The sequence below is a fragment of the Lagopus muta genome, chromosome 1 (genome assembly GCF_023343835.1).
Source record: "Lagopus muta isolate bLagMut1 chromosome 1, bLagMut1 primary, whole genome shotgun sequence".
In the NCBI taxonomy this organism is placed as follows: Eukaryota; Metazoa; Chordata; class Aves; order Galliformes; family Phasianidae; genus Lagopus; species Lagopus muta.
The window spans coordinates 44,552,005-44,567,951 of NC_064433.1; the positions used below are offsets into that span (position 1 = coordinate 44,552,005).

Sequence of the window (15,947 nt, forward strand, 5' to 3'; positions counted from 1 at the left end):
CACCATGAGATCTTCCCTCAGCTCTGGGCTGAGCTAACCAGTTTTGGAGTTTTGCGTTTCCTTTGTTTCTCGCATTCTCTGACACACATGTACCACTCCTGTCTCCACATTCATGCAAACTTCACACTGCTGAATAAATCATACATTTTGCTCCAGGCACATCTGATTGATTCCAGTACCACGGCAGGCACACTATTTTCTGTGGTGCAACTACACAGGGCTCCCTGGGCACCTACTGGGATTGCCAAGAGCAGCCTCCAGCACAAGAGTTCAGTTTGGGCCCTAACTGTGCCACATCTCATGGTAGAAACATCAGCTAGCTTAAGCCCAGGCTGAACTGAAGAAAAGTGACAAAAAGATGACAGAAATTAAGACAACTCACCTTCAGGAAACCTGGGCCCAGGGCTGAGCTGCTTGGGCAGCTGACTGGAGGATAATGGAAGCCAAGGCTCTGTGCAAAGCCCAGTGGGCACAGTTGGAAAAACTGATTTCAGAATGCTCAGGGTCAGGCCTCTGCCCCCTGCTTTAGAAGCTCACCTGGAAGGGCATGAACACACCATAAACCCAGAGCAAGAATCACGCAGGCAGAGGGAGAGCATTTCGGCACAGCACAACCAATGCTGAGGCAGTGCTTAAGTATACGCAAGGAGGAGATAACGGGAAACTGTTGAAAACTGTTTCTCAGATGATGTGTTTCCTCTGTGACCTCTCAAAAAGTGAACTTTTGCTGAACTAGTAACTGGCCTCACCAGTTACCAGCTCACCAGACTGAATCAATCCTATGTCACTCCAAGTAAATGAATACTTATTGAGAATGAAATTAGAAGTAAACACAGTGGATCTGTAGTTTCCAAAGCCTGTAACATTCACACAGGAGTATACTGAGAACTTTTAAATTTAGCAACTGAAAAGAATTTTGTGGAAATGTTGTCTAAAATTGTGCATTTGAAGGTAGCAGCAAGATGCATTAGCACGTAGTAAGGCATGAAATTGCCTCATAAAGGAAATTGCTTTTGAGAAACACAGTCATGAACATCACAGTGAAATTACAGATAATGATTGGTATTTTTGTGCTACTTCACAAAGCCTGCTCTGACACTTGTGCTGAGCAAATGAGTAATGAACTTGACTCCAACTAGTGAAAATGAGAAGAAAGGAAGTACTACGTTATCCTAGTTTGTCATGCCTTGGTACAAGCAGAGATGAAGTGTGTGCCATTTTGGGGTACACCTAAACTGACAAAGCTGGTCCCTTCTTCAGAAAAAGGCTCTTTGCAGCCTGAAGCGTTGCAATACCTGCAATAGGTGAGCAACAGACAACCAATTAATTTATCAAGTCTGTTCCCTACTGGTTGAAAAATTTTCCTGCTGAGTGTGACACTGATTTTTTTTAACCTACACCTATTTACTAAGACCCTCATCCCTCAACTGCATGAAATGGGACAGTTGCTCCATCAAACAAAATGAGGACTTAAAGTGCAACTGTGATCAAAGGTTTGGGAAGAAGTTTAGAAACACTTGAACTATTTCAGCTGAGTCAGATGAGGTTGAACTTGAGTCACTCAAGAGCTCACACATGGATTAGATGGGAGCAAATAGCAAATCAAGCACAGTTATAGCTGGAAAAAATATTCTCTATGTAGAGGTTATAATAAAGCTTGATTTGGTTTAGTTTGGGACAGTGGAGTTGCGATGGTGGAAAGTGCAATTAAATAATGCTCATTAGCCATTAACAAGCGCCTTACACCTGCAAAGAGCTCTTCAGTGGTTAGATACAGAGAGTCATTCTACACAATAGTCCTGTGTCATATGCATTAGTCTCATTTTCTTGGCAATGGAAATTGAGGCCTTCAGATGAGATATCTCAAATTACAGTCAATTATCTTCTTTGCAGATGGCTTACCAATAGGCATGTGATGAGCCAACAAGAAAACTCAGCTGCAATTCTTTGAGCCTGTGACTTGGGCTCATCTTGTAAAAAATCCCACACATGGTTAGGAAATGCAGGAAGAAACAAATTGATACATTTTCACTGAAGGCTGGAGACTTATCTGAAGTCAGCAAAGCAGCCTTTTGCAAATAGTGCTTGTAGGACTCCCAACCATATGTTAAAGCTCCCACACAAAGGAGTTCCCTTTATCTGAACTGCCAAAGAAAATGCAAATACATATGTAAAGTTCTGGAGAGCTGCAAGCCTACCTCAAACAACCCTATCTGATCCACTCTTCAGAAAAAGACAAATGGCTGCTGCAGGGTGACCAAGAGCTAAACTTTCCTTCAGCCTCTTTGAGCTGACAAATGCATGGGCTCACTCACAGCCTCCAGCTACTTTTCTGTCATGTGCTTGTGGTCTGCCAGTGCAAGAAGCAGACCTGACACCTGAGCAGCCCAATGTCACCTATGAAAGAATGCTCTGAGGCATGTAGAGCCCATCTGGCTCAGATCACCACAGGAAACTTCAACATAAATTATTCTAGTCATAAGCGAAATCTAAATTGCTAAAATGTCTGTTCCCATCAACCAGCCAATTGTCGGGATTCTTGAAATCAGGTATGGGGAGAAAGAGAAGCACATTCCTTCAAACTGCATATAGTTACCACAGCCCCTTCCCAAGGTCTTTGTTTGATGAAGAGCATATCTATCTAGCATTTACCACTCTAGCAAAATAACAAGTCTCGGGGATGGTGCTTGCCCCTTACAAGAGCAAATCAAATACAATAAGAGAAATAACTAATTATGATCCCATTAAAACAGCAATAGTTACACAAATGTCATCAGCAGTGCTTAATTTTCAATAAAACACAGAGAAATCAATTTTTGCTAACTAAAGCTCACAAAAGTCAAAGATCTGTCTTATAATCAATGCATATGGGAATGGAGAATACTAATTCATTCAAGACATACAAAAAAAGAAAAAAAAATCCAAAAAAGAACAATTCGGGGATCTTCAATACTTTAAAATACCCAGAAAAAGTCAGGTCCTATTACTCTTACCAGCCTTGGTAGCCAGTGACAAAGTTCTACTGAGATTTGAGAACAGAGGTAATTTTGCCAGCCACATTAAAAAAGAAAACACGTAAGTTATAACATCAAAAACAAAGTTACCTGTAGGAGGTTTGGTTCCTGTTTTTTCTCAAGGTACTCAGATTTTGAGAAAAAATTGGCTTTCTTCAGCCTGACAGGACTCCCGCTGTCCCGCCAGATTCTCCTGTTTTCGCTTTGAAATTTTTTTAGTCTTCTGAAATCAGATTATGTTCTCCATGCTGCAGGATTCACATTGGGTTCAGGGAGAAATACATACAACTGACCACTTAGAAATTCCTCAAGGCACACACTAAATACGATACCTACTGCAAATCTCAGCGTAGGTCCAAATCGTCTCAGTTCCTCCACAGTGTTAAAGCTGTCATTGCCCTAGCCATCTAAGTCTTGCACATCTGATCAGAAACTTCAGGTGGAACAGAAGCAGGAGAGCTTGATGATCACTTCTTCTTCACAAGCCCTCTTTGCATGCGGCATGTGGTTTGTGCGTCCTGTCCTTGGCAACCTTCCTTCCAGCCTACCCACTTCCACCAGAGCCATGCAGCAGCTAGTGGTAAGCACGCAGGCTGCTGATGGAGAGCCACAGGAGCAGAACACACACATGTATAAGCAAGAGAGCTGATACAAAGTGAAAGTGTCATTGGGGGTGGGGAAATCAAGTTTTCTGTAGAGTCAACACATCTTGCTCTAAATATTCACTTCTCAGCTTCCCCCAGTTCCAGAAGAGAGCTCATGGCCTTTACATGGCTCGATGGATCGAAGAGCATGTGTACATCATAACCAAAATGCCTAAGCTACCAGACACTTGGTTGAGTTTTTTGTTTATTCTTTTAATAGATTTCACCACGTCTTAGCTTGGTTGATTGAAAGGAATATATTTGAGTGCTGCGTGCAAAACTGACACCTTTCACTTGTTCACATCCAGAAAAAGGAAGTAAGACTGTAATACAAACTGAAAGGAAATGGTTTTATCACAGACATGCTCTTTTGACAACTGCCTTTAGATTTCCCACAGGGTGGGAACACACCACACAGCGTAACAGTACAGAAAAGGGTTTCAGCAAAGAGTCAGGATAAGTATCTCAACACAGTAATACTGTGTGGATCTTCAAGGACTAGATCTAGACTGCAGTTTATCAATAAATACTATAATAGAGTCCTTGCACATAATTACACTGCTGAGTTTCTAATATATGCTATTCCTCATCCTTAGCCTAATGACTTTTCAGCAGAACAGAAGCAGATTCCAAAATGTGCGTCATTCTGATGATGTACAAATCTTCCTTAGGATAAAATAATCACGTTTTAAATCAGAGAAATATATTCTCAATTTACTTAAATCATGATGGTAAAAATCAATATAGAACGTGATACAAACAGGTAGAAAATTAGATATTTCTGTTTCACTTTATTTCTGTAAAATACGAGAGTAATTTCTCTCTTGACATTTTCTCCAATCATTCTTCTATTTAGCCACTGCAGAAAAATTCCCCAGGGTTACCAGAACCCCTCTGTGCTGGATTACTTACTGGAGCCAGCTACAGAATCTTAGGGGGTCAGAATATATAACTACAAACCACTACTGCTAATTTTAGGATTTGCTCCCATGCCCTTCTGCAGGCTGCAGTCACTTTGACAAACAGTTGGAAAGCGACTCTGGATGCAGTAAGGAGCTCTGTCTTGTAAACACTGCTTTTCTTACATTGCACAGTTGTTGATGAAGAGCAAGTAAATCCCTGCACAACCAACCAGATAGTAAATTCAAGTTATTACTTTATTTTCTTTTCAAGAACAGATTAACACTGCACCAGTGTCACAAGAGATAGATTAGGTTGGACGGTGACCTTCCCTATACTAAGAGTTCTCATGGTACATCACAAAAACGGGTAATGACCATCTCTCTCTACAGTACTGCTACACAGGAGCCAAATAATCAATTTTTGTCATGGACTGAGTAGAGCTGAGGAAGAGGCAGTTTCTGCAGCTCCCCACCAAATACAGATGGCAATACAAACGACATGGGCAAGCAGTGGCTGCGATCCTGCACAATCCTCCAAAGGGGACCATGCTGTTACTCTGTGTTTCCTTACTGTAATTTACTTGTCACTCACTCCTGTGTGGTGTCCTACCACAATAACAAGTCTTGTCCTCATGGGGAAGAGTAAACCCAGACTTTAAAAAGGCCATTTACAGTAACTTCGCTCTTCTCTTGTCCGAGAAGGTCCTTGGGCCAGCAGGTCCTGATCTCTTGATGTCAATCACTGGAGGGCTATGTGCATCCTCCAGCAGGCACATAAACAGATGCTGGAGAGAGCTCCCATGACAGTCTTGTCAGCTCCCATCAATTTATCCAAATTTCCTGATGTTTACAGTTTCTCAAAACTCCCAATCCTGGAATGGTAAAACTAACTGAAATTCTCAGATTTCATATTTTCCAATAGTGCAAATTTGTGATTACAAAGAAAAGCTAAAAAAAAATCTGTCAAGAGTGTCAGCTGGCAACTCATAAAACAGACGGCAAAGAAAAAGTCAGTGCTTGCTTGCAATCTCATTACTTTGGGAGGTCTGAGTCATGGCTGCTAAGTACAGGAGTTGGTAGGTGGGACATAGACCACCTCAAAGCTGTCATAAACAGTTGTGCATTCTGCTCCCAAAACCTGATGTAGCAAAAAAATTGATTAATATTGTGGAGTGGGTTGGGGGAAACAATTCACTCATATTACAAAGTTCAGCTAAGCTAGGAACTCAGTTCTTTCTGCTGTTGCCCAAGAAGAACACTGTCTCAGCAGTTGCAGAAAATGAACAGATGAGGCTCTTCAAAAGCAAAACTACTTGATTGCTTTCCTATTTTCTGACTCTGATTCTGTGGGGAAAAAAAAAAAATTGTTGAAGTTGCTGAAAACTGAGAAAATGGAAAAGCCAAGCCAAGGGGCAATTAATCCCAGGCATTGCTGCAACTGCTTGTATGGTTCCCCAGCACTCCCTTGCTTCCAGCAATTGGATGGTGACAACTTGCATAAAAATGTGTTTAAAAAATTCATTAGTAACAGTCCAAGTCAATTGTAGCCTTGGCACAGTTCAGTGTTAAGCTTCCAATTAAAAGATGCCAAATCTAACTAGGTCCTTGAAGTATCTGTGAATTATTTATGTTTGGGTTATGTCCTAGAGCTACTTTGTTTTGGTTTTGTTGTTCTTCAGTCATGATATAACTGCCTCATTTAAGGCCATTTAAATGGTAATGCGTTTTGGGATTTTTTAGTAACACCAATATAGATAGACACTAGAAAACACCTTTATCAAAGACAGGATGTGCTTCTTGTATATTTAGGAAATAAAGGGATTTAAGACATTGTAAGCCACAGCTCTGTGATATAATAATTCTAAAAAGATGGCCTTTTAGAGACTCATTCACAAGATGTCCATCCGGGAAACAGCATCCAACTACTCAATTATTAACGGGTCCAGAGAAAAGCCACTAAGAACATCATAAGGCTGGAGCACCTCTCCTATGAAGAAAGGGAACTGGGCTTGTTTAGCTTGGAGAAGAGAAGGCTCCAAGGAGACCTCATTGTGGCCTTCCAGTACTTGAAGGGAGTGTATAAACAGGAGGGGGAATGGCTCTGTTTACAAAGGTGTACAGTGATAGGACAAGGCAAAATGGCTTTAAACTGAGACAGGAGAGATTTAGGTTAGGAGGAAGTTTTTCACACAGAGAGTGGTGAAACACTGGAACAGGTTGCCCAAGGAGGCTGTGGATGCCCCATCCCTGGAGGCATTCAAGGCCAGGCTGGATGTGGCTCTGGGCAGCCTGGTCTGCTGGTTGGCGACCCTGCACATAGCAGGGGGTTGAAACCAGATGATCACTGTGGTGCTTTTCAACCCAGGCCATTCTATGATTCTACTTCTTCTGGGGAAAGAAAAAAGGGGAAACATACAGCATACCCTAGTTCATTTAATCTTTCAATGAGTGGTCCTGAATTTTCTAATGAATGACCACAGATCTGTTTGACCTGATGACACTCAGCCTTTCCATTCAAACTGAAACTCACAGACACACGCACTTCCCAAAAGGACACTGGAAACATGCTTATTTTATCACAGTAGAGCTGGTTGCAACAGCAGACATTGCAACATTCCCTGAAATACTGGGGCAGTATGGTGACGAACAGTTAATGTACAGAAAAACAGTGCATTTTCCATTGCACTGGGAAAAGCTGCAAGTCAGACAGAATTCACATGTAAAGTTTTGGCTAAATTTGATAAGGTCAAGTATTTCTAAAACAATCAGTTGAATGTATCTGTTTCCAGGAGTGTTTGCTCTTCCAGCTAAGTTCACAAGAAAGTTACACAGCTTCCACAAAACTATGGAGGAGGGTGGTGGTATCAGACCCCCCCTGTTGGCAAGCTGCTAGTTAGTCTCCTAAAGGGATTAAAAGAAGAAGCACAATTCACAGAAACCTTGCAGAAAATGAGAGGGAGCTGAAAAACCACAGAATGGTCCTGCCGTGGGGACCTGCCAGCTACATGGTGCTCGGCAGCTGGTTGTTGACTGGAGCACGTGTATTCACCTCCCAAACCAGTAAAAGGCCAAAGGCTGCTGGGCTCTGGACATGAAGCTTTGCAGAAAAGGAAACGTTTGCTCTGAAATGTGCATGTGAGTGAGTGACACCTCAGAAAGAGGTGCCCAGAGCAATGTTTGTGTCAAAAACCCACGCAGACACAGCAGGAGGTGGCTGAAGTGGCTTCTGGTGCTGGGGTGGAAGCAAAAACACTACCAGGGCACTCAGGGAAGTGGGATGTTAACACAATTCTGCTTGTTTACATGAATGTGCAAAAATACCTGATGCCACTGCAAGTTGGATTTGTTTTTTTCTTCTAGTTGGAAAAGCTGACGTGTACAGCCCCCGCAGTACTGCCAGGCTCGTGGCCCGTATGGGTGCTTCTTGCAGCAGCACGTGTTTCAACACACTGCTGTCACCTGCTAATATCTGCATAAACAAATACCTGACTGATGGAGGAAACAACACGCACAGTGTCACACTTAGCCACCAAATGGTCTGGGTGCAATCAAGCCCCTTAAAATCCCATTCGGCTCACTGCAATGTTGTGAAATGTCAGCACTGCATTCTGCACACCTGACTCACAGGAGTGGCAGATGTTAGCAGGCAAGCCAATGATCACTGATGGGCTGCCCAACACCAGCACAGACTGTCAGGAGGAAACCTGCACAGCTGGGAGTTGGCTTCAACCTGGGACACATGCAGGATTTATACACCAGCACAGTGCACAAAGAATAGCATAGGTTGCAAATTAAAGACCACAAGTAATGTTAGAAAACAAGATTTCACAACTGAAGGGCAGGAACAGCAGCAGACAGAAGAGGTTAAAGTGGAGACAAGTTATGAAGTACACATGCCACATTCTGTTGTATGTTTCTCTGGTGCACCCAGCTGCAAATCACAACTACAGCTGTGACCTACCACTGCGATCCATAGTGGAAATTCCTGTGTGCCATTATGAAGTCTGCTTCCTTTATTAGATAGAAGTAATTAAACAGAAAAAATAAACCTAAGCAAATCGAAACCCAAAAATATCTGCAGACAGCAATGCTGTCATTTGTTTGCATGCTGCGTGCGCCTCTGACTGTAATTCAATTCTCTTAAAACAAACCAACCATTCTAACAAATTGCTATCACATTGCCTCTTACACGCCTGTTGACCTGGCAAAGTACAAAGGTAAAACTTTTCTGCTTGCTGGAAAGCACATTTCCTGCAGGGCACAGCTCATGGTCATTTTTAATTCTGTCAGCTTTAGACGAAATTAGGGAAGAATGTAGCATTTAAAAATATTTGCTCAGCACAAACAATCTGAAACGTGGATATATTCATGTAAAGAAGTTTCATACAATTAAGAATGAGTAAATACTCACAGTCCAACACACTGCAAAAACTAGGTTCAGCAGCATAGCTTTGCTTCTGCTTCTGCTTCATTTTCTGTACAAAAAGTCCTCCAATGTCACAGTGTCCAGTCAAAACAAACTCACTAAAAGAAACAACTGTCAATGAGGCATTTTCTAATCTAGCAATCAGCACATTATAAGAAGCCAGCAGATGTGAGGCTCTGCAAGGATGACAAAGGGCCTTGCTCACTGAGAAATACCATATCTGGCCCAACAGCTGTCCTGTTCCAGCTGCTGAGAGCCCTGCACCCAGCACAGCCAGACACCAGGTGCTCAGGAAAGGAACCCAAGGAGCTCTGGCACTTACTTGTACCTGCTCAGCTGTGGCTGTATGGCCTGAGATTGGATTTCTCACTTAACCCCAATCCACTTAGGTTCTAACAGCAGTATTTTTTACATCTAATGAAAAGAGTATTCAGTACCAAAGCATACTGTACTATCATTGAAGTGAGATCCTCAGTTCTTTAATGGAGCAACTAAGAAGCAGCTTAGAATATTATTCATCACAAACATCATTAATACAGAAGTAATAGTGCATGGCAATAAATAAAACATGTACTGCAATTGACTGCATGATGATTCCTTGCAGTATCTGGCGTCTAACTAGAGTCACCAAGGGCAGATGGGTGCTACCACTGCCTCATGGTAAAGGGGACAGACATACTCTGGGTATTTTTTCCAAGCTTATTTTATCTGCAATGAGCCAGCTCACTCTCTAGTCTTCACATGATATTGAAATTTGTTCTGCTGCATATCAGCCATAAGAAGAATACACCTTTGAATGCAGAATGTGGCACACCTTTTAATGAAGAAATCAGGAAGAAATGAAAACTCCATTCAGAGAGGACTCATACATATATCTATCATACAACACTGTAAGGGAAGGAGAACAAGTTTCTGGTTCCCTCCTCAGTATCTCTTAATAGATTAAAAGAGGTTGCTTGCAAGAGTCCCCTCCAGTAGTCATGCTCCACAAGAATGTCAATAACACCTCAGGAGGAGTGGTTTGAAAGGCAAATACAGGCATTGGAGGCAACATATGGGCAATTGATTGTGGTGCATCACCAGGAAAAGAGAGTATGAGTCAATGCAACTAGCAATAGGACTGTATTACAACCTGGCAACTAGACAGACAAGCTCACAGAGAAGAAATGAGAAGCAGCTGGACTTATCTCCCTGTATCACATCAATCCCCAAGCTAGATTTTGTCTCCAAACAAAGGTATACTGGTTTGTCAGTGTCCTGCATTCAAATTTAGAGCCTGCAGCACCCAAAGGGAGTCAGCACCCTTTCATTCACTTTAAACACCTTAAAGCTCTTGTTTTCCCCAGGTACAGCACATTCCTATGGATTTCCAATGGCTAGGAAAGAATCCAAAAGGCAAAAGCTGCCAAAAAATGGGTAACTTCTCAAGACTAAGCCATAGCATGGGCTCTGTCTTGGATAGAACAGATAGCATAGAATGGGGCAGGATGGGTATCTGCACCTCCTAGATTATAAGAAAACAGAGAAGAGAGTCATCAGGTGAGGGCTCAGGCAGGCCTGGAAATGTATATGCATGTATGCATTTAGAAGAGAAATGCTAAAAAGAGCTGATAATCTTCAGCAGCATTGCCTGGTAAGGTTAATAAGGATATACCAAAGATAACAGAGATTTCAGAACAAACAAAAAAATTTAAAACAAAGAAGAAAGAAAAAAGCCCCTGGATTTCAATTCAGTAACCACAGTTTTAAGAGGGTTTCTCTTCTGCTTTCCTCTGGATGATGGATTCCTTGGTAACCAGAGAGGAAAAGTGGCTTGAGAAATACTACTGTCCTGTTAGCAGAAGCCTCGCATTTAAGTGAAGCAGTTTTTCATCCCAGTGAACAGCCACATTAGCATCTCATATGACCGCACGAGTGTCTACAGGACAGTTTCTATTATTAATTAAATAGTTGCTATTAATTTCTCATGTTTACCTACAGAAGAGGCCCAGTTAGAAGAATGAGGCTGTGACTACTGTAGCTGAAGCCCAAGAATATCCACCTTCATTTTCCTCAGACTGCTTAGCACCCCTTTGGTTTTTGTGCCTGAACATCACAACAATCAGCCGCTCCAGGCATGAGGTCTCCTCTCTTCTGACATCTGAATATGGAGTACCTAGAGAAGGGCTGACACATCCTGCCTCCATCTGCACAGTGTGCTTGTGTCTTCTCCAATGAACATCGCCTGCAATCCCCCAGACCTCAGGGTCATAGCCTTGGAAGTGTAAAAGACTGGAGCAGCGTACACATCTGAAACTAAAAATACGTACATTTTCGTAATGTACACCAGAACACATGTTGAAGAGATTTGCCAGCTAACAAAATCCAGAAATGGTACTAAAACGTAAGTGCGAAATTACCATGATTTTTAAATTCCTGCCATTTCTCCTGCAAAGCACCACAGCTCTATAAAGATATCAATGAATTAAGCTTCATAACAATCATGAGATTTATACAATAATTAGCCAGCCAGAATAGATAAAACAGTGATAAATTACGTAGAAAAAACTGGACGCTGATGTGGTTTTGGTATCTCTGGGTGCTATCAAGTGATACAGAATAATGAGTACTATTTGCAGTGTCATACTTGATTAACTGCACACTTTCACTCCTGAGATTTTTTTTCAGAATTGATCCTTGCAGATGTTTCTGCTTCTAAGAAAGCTTCCCCCCAGATCTAGCTTTTTGAAGATCGACTCTCCTTTTGTTTTCTGACTCCATTTCTCTGTTCCTCTGCGATGATTTGCTCAGTGTGCACAGAAAGTGAACATCTATATTAGAGTTAGGCTCCTGATTTCTGTTTTTCTAATTCTGTGCTCTGATATCTTCCTTTCTAATGTAAATATTTTCTAGAACTCTGAAATCACAGATGGAAACTGCCTGTTTCTTATTTAGCTTTAACTACCCCTCAGTCAGTCTAAGCCTTTATGCAGGCTGGTCTTGTCCTCTGCAGTATTATAGTCTTAAGTGTCTCTCCTGCAGAATCAAGGACTGTGCCTTCACTAGCTGAGTGGATTCTTTTCCAAACCAGGCTCAGTGGGTTTCAAAGGAGCATCTCCTGGTCTTAGTTTAGAAATGTAAAAGAAAGCAAGTAATCTTTTAACAGCAGCACTGAGAAAGGAAATGAGAATACAAATGTACTTGTGAACAAAACCTTAGGGCGTTCAGAGAAGATGTCCGAAATATGCAACTGCTACTCAGTTAGAAAAGCTACATAATCTCTGATTAATAGCAACTGCAACCTGGAAAGACTACAGCCACAGGAAGGCCAGTGTTTTACTATTCATAGAGGAGATGCAAGCTGAGATAACTCAAACATTAGCTACAGGGTTCAAACACTATACATGCCCATGTTTACCCAAACAAAATTCCTGTTGTCAGTTCTCATAAGCACAAACCTGGTTGTTTCCCAATAGGGTATGAGTAGTATTTTACTTCTTGACAATGAGTTCACTTTTTTAGTTACGGTAAATGTTGCCTACCTGACCTGTGTACATTCTGTCTGGTTTCTAAACATAAACCCAGTCAACGACCTGGCCCATGAGTAAGGCAGATACACAGTTATTTCAAGCCATCAGAAGAGAATACAGACCCCACACCCCCCAGCCTAGGACTGGACAGTGGTCTCCATCTAAAGATATGTTTGTGTAAATAATGGTCAAGGTGTACCTGCTTAAGTTGGCACTGCTTGTTCTAAAAAACAGCATTCTTGTACTCAGAGGCCTGCTGATTCATGATGAGAGAAACAAGCTATGTAACAAAAACCTGAACGTCACATCTAAAAATAGCCAGCAGTTCAGACCAGTGCAGTAATAGCACTGAAATATTGGTACTAATTACAGGCCAACAATTGCAGACCTTAGAGCTAAGAGTAGATTTCTGAAGCAAGCCAGAACAAGATGTACTCATAAAGACAAAGCACTGCGGGATGCTATCATGAAGATGGCTGCATCAGATCAGCCTCACACCAAGACACAAAGGAGAACCTCTTAAATCATTAGTAAGCTGCAGCATGTCATTATTTTAAAGAGCTCTCGAAATGAACACCAGAGCCAAAGTACCTACAAATATCCCTCCTCAGTGATCTCTAGGGTTCAACTTTGGACTCTACGATGCCAGAGCTTCATTTATGGGATTAGGCAGCCTAAAGCCAGGTACAATTAATAACTTGCAGAACACCTTCCTTGGTTTTGCCTGCCTTATCTGAAACGATGCTTCCAGATCCAGTCACTGTCTCTCCTCAACGTTATACTGCCAGCTCTTTTGCTCCATGTCTCCTACTTAACAAAAGGTTCATCACATGCATGTCAGCACAGCCCAGTGCTTTCAGCAATGCTGCATCACCATCCCCTGGTTCACAGTAGAGACACAGCACACATGGGGGTGGCCTGCAGGGCTGGTTAGCACCACATGCAGGAGGGAAGGAAAGCTGGGAGCGCTGCGGGCAGACAGAGAGCCTGTCAGGAAAGAGGAGGGAGGAAAAGAGAGGCTAGAGCATATGAAGTATAATGGAAGATGGAAGAGACAGGCAGGGTATGTTTACCAGGGCACTGCAAAAAGAAGGTGGTCTCAAAACAGAATTGTCAGCCCTCTCAGAGGAGCTAGGAGGAATAAAATCACAGGCTAAATAAGAAGGAAGTAAGAAATCATGTCTTGAAACAGGGCATCTTCTTCAGTGCTTGGCTGCTCTCCTGTCTTGCTAACCAGGAGGCACTGCCAGGCACAGATGCCAGACACAACAGTCTCATCTGAAGCTCCACAGTGCCAGGGGAACACAAATGGCTTCCCAACTTCACCCTTCCCAGGGCAAAGCACATCCACTCACACATGTGCTCTCTGGTTGCCTCCCATCTCACTCCCATGCCTGCTGTCTGGAATAGCCAGATACAGGCCTTCTTGGAGAGCTGCATGCATGAGCCTGAGCATCAGGGCCTGCCACACTTTGCTACTTCCCAGGATGACCAAACATGCATCTTGCACCTGCCTGGGACATCAATCATCCTGTCCCCTAGGGAGCTTGGTCAGAGCACAGCCCAGCAGTGCCTCCACAGACACTGGCGGACAGGGAAATATGGGCAGTGATTAAACAAAATGATTGCATCTTTCATCTGAATGAAGAAAATTACATTCATTGCTGGTATTCATCTGCCATTCTGTGTTTTTTCCTTTCTTTCATAAAGTCACTACCCAGTCCCTGTACCCTGCATTTCTCCAGCGGCAGTAATGTGGGCATTACAACAGACTCACAGAGTTCTCAAAATTCCCAGAACTATTTCAAATGAATTAGAAAGAAACCAGGTCAAAAGAATTTACAGAAGGTAAAACAAGGCACAAATACCACTGCCATAATATCAACCAATTTTTGTTTCATTCCACACAGAACTCAGTGCTTTTACAGCACTTACTGAGTCCAAAGTGCCTCTCTAATTGATAGTCTTCAGTTGGATCACTCAGTTCTACCAACCTTAAAAGGAGACAGAACATTCTCTGCAGAGCAGGACTAAGGTCTGGCTTCCTGATTAACTGCACAGCATGAGGCACAAACCTCCTTAAACCTTAGGCCAGCACAGGGTAAGGGACAGCATGATTATTTCTGTATTGAGGCTTGTGCTTTGAAGCAGGGGGTCTAAAAGACCTGCAAATAGGCAACAGCCAATGGTTTTCTTTAATCTTGTCCTCAAAATGAATGATTTGATGTTCTTTTTCTCAACTTCTAGACAAAGTATTCATACCAACTCAGACAAACCCAGCATCACAATCTCTCCTCAAACACTTAAAGGACTGCAAAGTTACTGGCATGGCAATACACATCTCTCAGAGGTGTGCTCAGAGGTGTGTTCTGGTGCTCAGGAATTTAAGATGAATCCCACACTAGTGCTGAAGTTTCTGGATCTGTGTTCCTGTATCAGCTGTCAGCACAAAAAAAAAAAAACAATACAACACTTCAAAGCTTTTAGCTCTTCTAAAGGAAAAGTGAAATGTGATCTCAGCACATCCGAAGGAGCAGAAATCATAAGACTAATGAAGAAAAACTGATGGGTAGTTTTTTTTTGTTTTGGTTTGGTTTTTTTGGTCAGTCTCCTGGTCTGGGAACAACAGCTAACCCAGCTTTTTTTTTTTAAACACTTGACATTGGCAGTTCTGCTATTTGCCCCAAAATACCACTTCTTCAGATTCTAATTATAGTGGCACTCTGCAAAGTAAAACGACAAACAGCTTAAAATAAGAGCTGGTCCTAACATGAAGAAGTAGGTAAATATTGAATAAATGCTGATTTTATCTCCCTCCCTGTACCCACTAAAATTTGAATATGAAAAAATGGTATTTTCTGGATAGCAGTTAATAGCCATTTTTCCACTACAAGGGTTTCTAACAGCATATTTGAATCCTGCTCATGGAAAGTTCTGTCCCATCACCAAACACAAAAGTACCTACTGAAGACAAAACCAGAAGCTGCCATTTCAATTGAGAACCTTTTTGGCTACAGACTCAGATATTTTCAGCCTGCATATGGGGTCAGAACCATTTTCTTTTTAAGCGAGGCCCTGCAAACACTCTTGCACTTGAGTAACCTTATTTGCATGAATTTGTTGTGGTACTTCTTGTAAGAAATTACTTACTTGCTGAGACAGATGTGAAATCTATTTCTTGGACAGTGAGGAACACAACATATGCATTCAATCAACACAAAAAAGAAACTGCTACATGGATATTTTTGGCACAGAATGTTTCCTGGGAACATTCATTCCAGAGAGAGCAGAGCTCCCTTCTGCCTGCCCAGGAAGGGCTGCCGCACTCCCAGAGGCTGTGCTGGGCATCACGGAACCAGAGTCCTCCCATTTCTAGATGAGGCTTTCCAGAACATTTGGTTTCTTGCTCCTTAAATAGGTTCCCTATCATATAGTGTTTTTTAAGGTTCTTT

The 15,947-nt window shown here is 42.2% G+C and overlaps 1 protein-coding gene across 3 annotated transcripts in view; it reads right to left on the reverse strand.

Annotated features, from left to right (window-relative positions):
- TMCC3 (transmembrane and coiled-coil domain family 3) overlaps positions 1 to 15,947 on the reverse strand; it is a 119,911-nt gene that overhangs the window by 60,634 nt on the left and 43,330 nt on the right. Inside the window, exons 1-2 of one of the 3 annotated variants that reach the window (XM_048944053.1) lie at positions 3,105 to 3,311; positions 383 to 537 (exon numbers count right to left, since the gene is read on the reverse strand). The exons of 1 other annotated variant lie outside the window; for it this stretch is intronic. The gene's annotated coding sequence lies outside the window, so the exon portion shown is untranslated. Of the gene's footprint in view, positions 1 to 382; positions 538 to 3,104; positions 3,312 to 15,947 lie in introns of those variants that run through there. One more of the 3 variants, XM_048944048.1, reaches the window with a different exon arrangement.